Raw genomic sequence first — 9,047 nt, 5'->3', positions numbered from 1 at the left:
TGGGTACCAGGGAGGTGGGGGATATCAAGGAGGAGGGGGAGGGGGATATCAAGGAGGAGGAGGAGGCTATCAAGGAGGTGGAGGAGGAGGAGGTTATCAAGGAGGAGGAGGAGGTGGAGGAGGAGGAGGTTATCAAGGAGGTGGAGGACACCGCGGAGGAAGAGGTCGAGGGAGGGGCAGAGGAGGAAGACACTGACACTAGCCCCTCGTCTACGTTTGTTGTCTTGTTGCGTTTGAAATATTGTTTCCTGATTGAACCTAGAAGCTCGGAAATCTGCGAGGGAAAAAAAGTGGATTGTTTTTTTGTTGTTGTTTTTTCTTCATTCTTTGTTTTCATATTGATTACGGATAGTTGTGCAAACTCTGAGGTTGATCCTTTACTTTGTACAGTCTAGCAGGCACATAGCTAAAAACACATCACAAACAGATTTTTTCAGGTCCTGAAAATTTCCTCATATATATATTTTCTGTATTCAGCAAAACGTGCGCATACCGTCAACAATTCATGCATAGCAAAAAAAACTGGCATCAGTTGGGGAATGTATATTATCAGCGAGTTTCTTCTTCAACATAGATTAAAGCTCAACATTACATAGCAGCTTGCCGGTGTTCTGCAAGAGTAGGTCTATGTGAAGATGTAGCAAAGAGTGGACCATCATCATCATTGCCTTTCTCACCCTGGATCAGGATATAGGCCACGAACAAACACTTTCCTTTTTTACTGGGTTGGGTAGTTGGCCCTCCGCAAACTGGCACTTTTCGGGTGACCTGATGTATGCACCTTTAGTCGCCTCTTATGACACGCAGTATCATAGCAGGTGTATTCTTTGCTCCCCCATAGTAAAACTATTGGACTCCCCACCTGCCGGGGCGAAAGAGTGGACCATGGCGGAGCAAAAGACACCTAAAGACTTCTTGGTTGAGGAAAAATGGCAGATCCGTGTAGAGGGGAATAAAAAAATCAATGTCAAAAACTAAAATTGTGAAATCTGCATATCTAAGTAACAATGAACCCAACTGAACAAGCATGTTGGTATGGAATTTGGAGCAAAATTCATGTAAAATTTGGACAGAATTGTCCAACTTTGTATTTCTCCGGTGATATAGCCTGAAATTTGTACATGATATTAGTAAAAAGATTTCTAAGTCCTGTTGATTTTGCTATGTGCATGCTAGACTTTTTTTCTTCTTTGATTAGATTCAGGTTTGAAAGACAGTTTCTGGCTTTGCAACAGCAACTAAGTAAACACTTGGAACTTTTTTAGTTTTGTCTTTTTAATTCTAGTCTGCTCAACATCTCCAAAGTTTTGGTGAGGTGTAGATCTAGATGTATAATAGCTGCACAAATTGAAGAGGAAATATATTTTGCTCTTCTTTACCAAGAGAAAAAAACTCTGGAGAATTAGCTTCTCTCCTTAGTTAGAACAATATAATGTAAATGTATTCTTTGTGTTTATATATTATATTTATAGCGTAAAGGTCAGTGTATGTCAATTATGTACAAATGTTGTGACTCAACATAATATGAAAGATTAATGAATGACAGCGCACCTCAACGACAGTCATGCTTGGCTACTGACTTGTAATACTGTGAACAACAAAGGGCATTTATTTATGATCAGGTACATATATATATATATATTTACTCCTGTGTAAAATGGTTCATCTTCTCAGGAAATCCACTCGTGTTTGAATGAGAGGTGGGTTTACGCATTCTCTGATTTATTCTTGGAAGTCTTTGCAGTTATGTGAGCTGTGAACGTTATAATATGATCTCTCTTGAAGTTGTGACTTAAATCGATGGACACTGAGACATTGGGTCTTGAAAGGAAGGACATTGAAGGAAAGAACAAAATACAGTGAAAGTAAAAGTAATTATTTTATCTCGTTTCTTTTGATAAATTGTGAGCATGATGTCGTCTATATAAGGGTAACTTTTCTTATTAAGGTCTGACCAACTCGAGACTGAATAGTAGCGAACTGTGATGTCTGGTCAGCATGGTTGTGTGTGCTTTAGTAACACTAACCCTACGTTTGATTGTGTTTTTTCATGGCTAGACTAGCTATAGTCTAGTATAGTGATCAGTTTGTGGGTGTGAAGCAAGTCCACGCTTGTTCCTGTTGACGCCTGGCTGGTCGGCTCTGTGGTGGCGTTTATGACCACTGATATCTCAACTAACAGTTGTTGTTTTATGACACCTTTACTTTACATAATACCAATGGACTGTGATGCCATTTCTTCTTAGTAGCTATTGTTATTGTATAAGTATAAGCTCGTGAAGACGTCGGTTACTTGCCTTGTGGCGAACGTATTTCCATTTTCTTGCAGTTTTTGCTTTTTTGATTAGGAGGAGGGCGTTGTTGTTGTTGTCAGCACTTTCGGGGATTTTCTCTGGCTTTAATTTCCGTTCAGTCTTCCACGGCACTTGTCACTTAGCAGGGAGATTGTATGGATGTTATGCATTTTTTATCTAGGCATGTTGTTTTGATTTTGGTGTGTGGTGGTGTAGGTACTGTTGTTTGGTGTCCCCCCCCCCATGAAAGTGTGTGTAAAGAATGCTTGTTGATGATTCTTCTTGTTACAACATTAAATAAAAGTTCCCCTGGTTACGACATTGTGTGAGACTTTGAAGGAAGTTGCCCGTGTTACGACATGTGTATGTGGCATTGAAGGAAGTTCCCCTTGTGCCACAAGTGTATGACATTAAACAATTCAATGCTTTCAAGTTGTTGGTCGAGTTCCCTGATTTTGTCTGCTTTGTTCAATAAATTGAGTGATTGCTACTGGTGGGGGTATATTTTTTTTTATATGGAGGCCTACCGTTAGAGCTTAATAAATGGCTGTAAAGGCTGAATCAGAGGAGCGATATAAGCCCATGTTGTGATGAGAAGCATGATGTTTTTCTTGGGGGTTGGCTGTTCAACTTATTTCACGCCTCTGAAAAAAAAGACAATCTTTTTTGTAAAATTGTAGTTTTAATCCCCTATCAACCTTGCCTGTGTGGGCCAACCAGGGCTGATAGGGATACAACATCCCAGCAGAAAGACCCATATACTCGAACAAAATTATCCCCATTTGGGAATTGAGAATTGAACTTGGGTCTCCTGCGTGCTACAGCGAAGTACCCCACCACACTAGAGAAGGGGTAGCCTGAGCACGGAAGGTTTCAATGGAATGTGGGAAGATTGGAAGTTTTGCTCAACTCCTGAGTCTTTCGTACCCCCCCCGGGGCTGTGCCACTAACTGAAGTGTCTTTTGGCCGTTCCCAAAGGGTGGACATTTCTCGTTCAAGCATAGAGTAGAATTGTAATGGGCTGACTCGTGTACCGCTCATAACTGTGCCTGATCTACAACAGGGAACTGCTTCTTTTTCTTTCCTGATCCTTACTATTGTCATTTTCCTCTGCTTCTTTTAAATGTTTGTCTCTCTCTTGTGACCTGCTATTTTGGGGTGCCTTGATAGTCGAAGCAGACCTTGTGCTGTTGAAGCTAGAAAGGTGAGCAGTCTAAGTCTGATTCCCTGTAAAGACTTCTCTGTTGACACCCACCCCTTGGCGCTCATATATGACCTTTTGCAGTTGTGAGCGCCATAAAACCCTCTACTATAAAAAAAATGAGTCTTTCGTACCGCTGCCCAGAAACAAACGATGCTGTTGAAGCCTAGAGTTTTATTTCACTTTTCAGTGATTTCTTCAATTGTCATGAATATTCCCTCATTGCAAAATCAAAATCAGTGCATACAGATGTCATTTTACTTCATCTAGCAATATATGCAGCGTTCGTACGGTTCTTGGAAAACTGGGATACTCTTGGAATGTTGTTTTTATTTTTTTGGGAAGTTGGCAAAAGTCTTGGAAAAACAAATTTTAAACTAGATACTAGATCTTTTGTAAAAATATTTCCTCAAAGTTTAGAAGGCCTCGACTTTACGCAGTCAGAAGTGTACCATATATATTTTTGCATGCTGAACGAAAAATTTTCTTCCAAATTGACATGTTATGTCTTGAAAACTCTTGGAAAAGTCTTTGGGAAAAAAATCTGCTCAGTATGAACCCTGAATATGAAGTATACACCAGCATGCACCTTGCCAAATCAGAATCCTTCTGGATTGTATAATTATAATGGTCTGTTTAGTAAAAAAGTGTATACATGTACAAGTTCCGTGAAGTGATGGGGTAAACTCATTTGGATTTGTCCGTCCAGTGCCTTAAACTTATCTCACTTAGATCACCTATGAAGATGGTGCAGATGCTCCTTGCCAGAACATGCCATAAAGCATTGACCATTGACAGAATAGGAAAGGAATATCTCACCAATAATTTGACCAGAAACGGGGTGGTTTGATATTGTACCCTCTGGAAAATAGGACTTGTCAAAGAAATTGTTAAGAATATTTCTGGGTAGGCTACATAGAAGTTTAATTTAGTTTTAGTAAGAGTTTTACCGCATTCGCAACACAAATAGGTCTTGTAAAAGCCAAAGATTAGAGATGTTACCACTACAGAGCAACATACAGAGGAAAGGAGAGATGAGGACAACAGATGTTTGAAAGGAAAAAAGTACAAACAACACCAGAGCGTCTGCCAACCACCCACTAAAATTGAAGTGGGATTGGGCTTCATCAGCAGATTGGTGCAGGACAAAGACAAAAAAAACAGGCGTATATCGTCGTCCGGGTGATAAGACCGGCTGACCCCAGCGGGGTAAATCTTTCAGTGGGAGCAAAAAACATTTATGGTTTCATCACGCAGCAACCTAGTACTAGTGGCCAGTTCAATTTTTTAACATTTGAGGAGCATTTCCAGTCAAAATTCAGACCTGTCTTTCTTAGACTGAGCGTATGAAATGGATAATTTACAATCTATTTGTGAAATAGAAACAGTTTGTGAGGCGTGCTGACAAAATGAGTTACTTCTTGCAATCTACAAATGGAGATATTGGCCAAAAATCGACACTAGGGTCAAATTTGTAGATTTTTTTTATTGATGTTATATATATTCTTTAACTACAACATGCCTTTTATTTTTTCATACTTATAAATTCTAAAAACTTCACCTATAACTATAAGTGTGATGAATTTATTTCCGTGAGGCTTGAATCCGAGAAATAACTCATTTTGTCAGCACGCTTCACATTTGATTTTTTTTTTTTTTTTGAGTACAAGGTTTTACAGCACTCGCAACTGCATAAGGTCATATGAGTGCCAAGGGGTGGGTGTCAATAGAGAAGTCCCTACAAGGAATCAGACTTATTCTGCTCACCTCTCTAGCTTCAACAGCACAAGGTCTGCCTCGACTATCAAGGCACCCCGGAAAGTAGAGGAAAATGACAATAGTAAGGACTAGGAAAGAAAAAGCAGCAGTTCCCTATTGTAGATCAGGCAGAGTTATGAGCATGACATGATGAATCAGCCCATTTACAATTCTACTGTGCTTGCACGAGAAATGTCCCCCCTTTGGGAATGGCCTAAAGACACTACAGTCAGTGGCACTGCCCCGGGGGGAACATTTGATATTTGAGGGTTATCTGGTCTTATCACAAGGCATAAGGGTGACAATATACAACTAATGTAATATTTAACAAAACGGACATTTTACTTTAACAGGCATACAACACAGTCCAACAAAATTCACTTTGTACTTTGTTTTTATTCAGACTTTGAAGCATGGTACATCATGAAAAAGATTGGTGATTGAATGGAGAATTAATTACAAAAAGCTTACACATGATATAAATTATTTATATTATTGGAACCTGTCCTTAAATACAAATATGTTCACTCTTTCCCTCAACTATTGTTGCATTAAAAATCTTCAAGATAAATGTGATGTACCATGAAACCAATCCACACAGGAGCATCTGATTTCATCTATATTAACCTGTCTCACCATTTCAAATTCAAATTTCTGGGATGAAAAATAAATGTACCTTGGGTCCCAGCTTTTTGGAAGAATGACATCCACGAATGTTCGCAGGCACAACTGTACAGGTGTTTACATTCCACTATGCTTTTTATTACTGACAATTATAATAATGATGTAGTCAATTTCTCTGGAACCCATTCCCGTACAATGCAGCTCTTGGCCCTTTACAATACCTGTATCTTAACACAAAATACATCTGCATGATCATGCACACATACGCTCTATATGCTGACACACAAAAGCAAACATTCACACAACTGTGGCACAATCAACAACAATACACACTTCACATTATGAACAAAAGACTAAGATTTGCCCCCGACTTTGTATCCTTCAAATGTTTAGGAAGAGAGTTCTAAAAAGAAACAGATGGAGTAAGCTGGTTAAAGGACCCCCCTGTGATTTTGTTAACCTCCATTCCTTGTTGCTCCCAAAACACACTGATCTCCTGACTTTAAAGATCTTTGTGGTACATATTTAAATGAGGCTGCTTACTAAAATACAAGGGAGCTTTATGGCAAAGGACTTCAGTTTTGTAAGTAAATTTAGCTGTTATTGGGAGCCAATGGAGGATTTTTAGGCAGGATTTTCATAGCTTGGTTTTGAAATCGCTGTAGTTTCAAGATGGAGATGTTCAGAAGGTTTGCAAATAGAATGTTGTCGTAATCCATGAGGGAGAACAGAAAAGAGAAAAGTTAGGTAAAAAGCAAAACTGAAAGCACGGCGACCAAAAAGCATCGACTCTCTAACACCACAACAAAACAGCTTAATTTTTTTGTTTCAATGTAGGTGTTTTTACATCATCGACACAATTTAGATAATCTAGGAGACAGGCTTGTGACCCTGCCTGCCAGGGGCATCCCTTACTGAGAGGGAAACAACATCCCACAGAAAGACCGAGATGTGGGAATCAAACTGAGGTCTCCTGCGTACGACACCAAAGCACTTAACCTGCTACACCAAAGATGCTGGCACTGTTTAATTTTCCTTCTACAATGATAAAAATCAAGATAAGTGTATCTATTGACAACCATACACAGCACAGCAAAACATTCACATTCCTGGAAGAAATCCCATCAGCATGCTCCACAAAGCTTACCGTTTTACCAAGAGAAATTAAACCACACCCTGTCATGCTTTTGATCATGAGGTACTGCTGGCGTACATGTAATTTTATTTTACAGGCTGGACTGGAGTGGTTTTTGTTCTACTACACTTCTCAGCTTCCTTAACGCTTTGCCATCACAAGGTTCATACAGAAAAAACCCTTGCCATCACAAGGTTCATACAGAAAAAACCCTTGCCATCACAAGGTTCATACAGAAAAAACCCTTGCCATCACAAGGTTCATACAGAAAAAACCCTTGCCACCACAAGGTTCATACAGAAAAAACCCTTGCCATCAAAGGCAAAGTAAAACCCTTGCCATCAAAGGCAAAGGCATTTTGGGGAAAATCCAAAGAAACTGGGTGGCGTCGGTGGCCTAGTGGTTAGGCTCTTGGACTCGCAACCGTAAGGTTGTGGGTACGAATCCCGTCAGGGGCCCGACGTTGTGTCCTTGGGAAAGACACTTAACACAAATTTTCCTCACTTCACCCAGGTGGAAATGGGTACCCAGCTATAGACAGTGAACGATCATGTCAGTTTGATAGTGTTTGAGCGCGTGAAATCCGCAGCTTGCACTGTATGCTTCCGCGGAAGCTAAGAATGTTTCTGAGTGTTCTCAGAGGGTCTGCTGGAGTAATAACAGTTGTAAAGCGCATAGAGCATGCTCTTGAGCATGGATATGTGCTATATAAAAGCAATTATTATTATATTAAACATCGGTGAGATGTGACGGCAAAGTGTTAAGCTGTAAAAATTTGCACAACTAATGACAGACACACACACAGAGGGAATCTCCAACATATATGTACAAAAGTAGTACCTGGACTAGGTGTAGGGGTACTATGAATATGATTGTTGTTTATTTCTTTCAATTTCATCTGTGTGCACCATACGTTATATAATACATATATATATCATCTAACCAGAGATGAAAATCAGTATTACAGCTCAGAACATGCAATGGAACACAGTTTGCACCAAGTTTAATTTCTGCTTTCAATAGCTCTAGACAGAGATTCCCATATCTTTTCAAAATGTTCTGTTATAGATTGATAATATGTGCAATGCTGTATGTGCAATGCTGTTGTCTGAAGAAAAAGTAATGAAACATGAACTATATTAACCGCACAAAATGAAATACTTCAAAGTCAAAGACAAAATGAAAGGAGACGAAATGAAAGGAATGTTCTAACAAGTTGTACATATTATTTATAATTTATATACACACTGCCAACTTCATGTTTTAAGAAATGAGGAGAAGAAGTTGACCTTCTTTTATCTTAACCATACGTAACAGAGGAGTAGAGAGTTATTGCTCTTTCACAATACGTCGGACACAGAATGAGTCATGAGATTTTCATTCAACTAGGGGTCAGTTGATTGTGACACTTTCCGTGCAGGTGGGTGTTCTTGTGCGGTTTGCTCCCTTCCTGTCAAATTTCTGAGCATCATCCTTTTCTCTTCACTTCCTTTTTTTTTTTTGTATGTAACTCTCTAGCAACACTTTTTAAATTTTCGGCACTTGGATGATCCTATTGGTGTTGCGAGTGCGGTAAAACTCTTCCTTATAATAAACTAACATCCTTGCACATTCACACAAAAATTTTGGCCTGAATCACCCTATGCAAGACTGAGCAAATGACAGGATAAAACTTCCCACTGCGATAACTCCACTGTTCACAGTAAACAACTACCTTTGTATAGCCACTGCCCACTTTTGCCACCTTTAAGAGAATTACATTTTCGTACCTCTCACCTACATGTATTTCCAAGCGGGGCGTCACCAAAAGTAGCAAATTTAATTACCCACCAGCGGGAGACACTGCCCAGGTTGGCAGGTAGCGCAGCAGGCTGTATTCCACACAGTCACATGTATGTATATTCCACACTGTCACACATATGTATATTCCACACAGTCACATGTATGTATATTCCACACAGTCACATGTATGTATATTCCACACTGTAACATGTATGCATATTCCACACAGTCACATGTATGTATATTCCACACA

The 9,047-nt window shown here is 39.5% G+C and overlaps 1 long non-coding RNA gene across 1 annotated transcript; it reads right to left on the bottom strand.

Annotated features, from left to right (window-relative positions):
* Positions 1 to 5,629: 5,629 nt before the first annotated feature.
* Positions 5,630 to 7,391, bottom strand: LOC118477575. Its single transcript, XR_004858475.1, has 2 exons — positions 7,224 to 7,391; positions 5,630 to 7,159 (listed from the first exon to the last, which is right to left on the bottom strand). It is a non-coding gene; the product is annotated as an uncharacterized LOC118477575 (long non-coding RNA).
* Positions 7,392 to 9,047: the final 1,656 nt, after the last annotated feature.

This window comes from Aplysia californica, unplaced genomic scaffold, assembly GCF_000002075.1.
Source record: "Aplysia californica isolate F4 #8 unplaced genomic scaffold, AplCal3.0 scaffold00143, whole genome shotgun sequence".
NCBI classification, from domain to species: Eukaryota; Metazoa; Mollusca; class Gastropoda; order Aplysiida; family Aplysiidae; genus Aplysia; species Aplysia californica.
The sequence above is the reverse complement of the archived record's forward strand: the minus strand, read 5'-3'. Positions and strand labels throughout refer to the sequence as shown.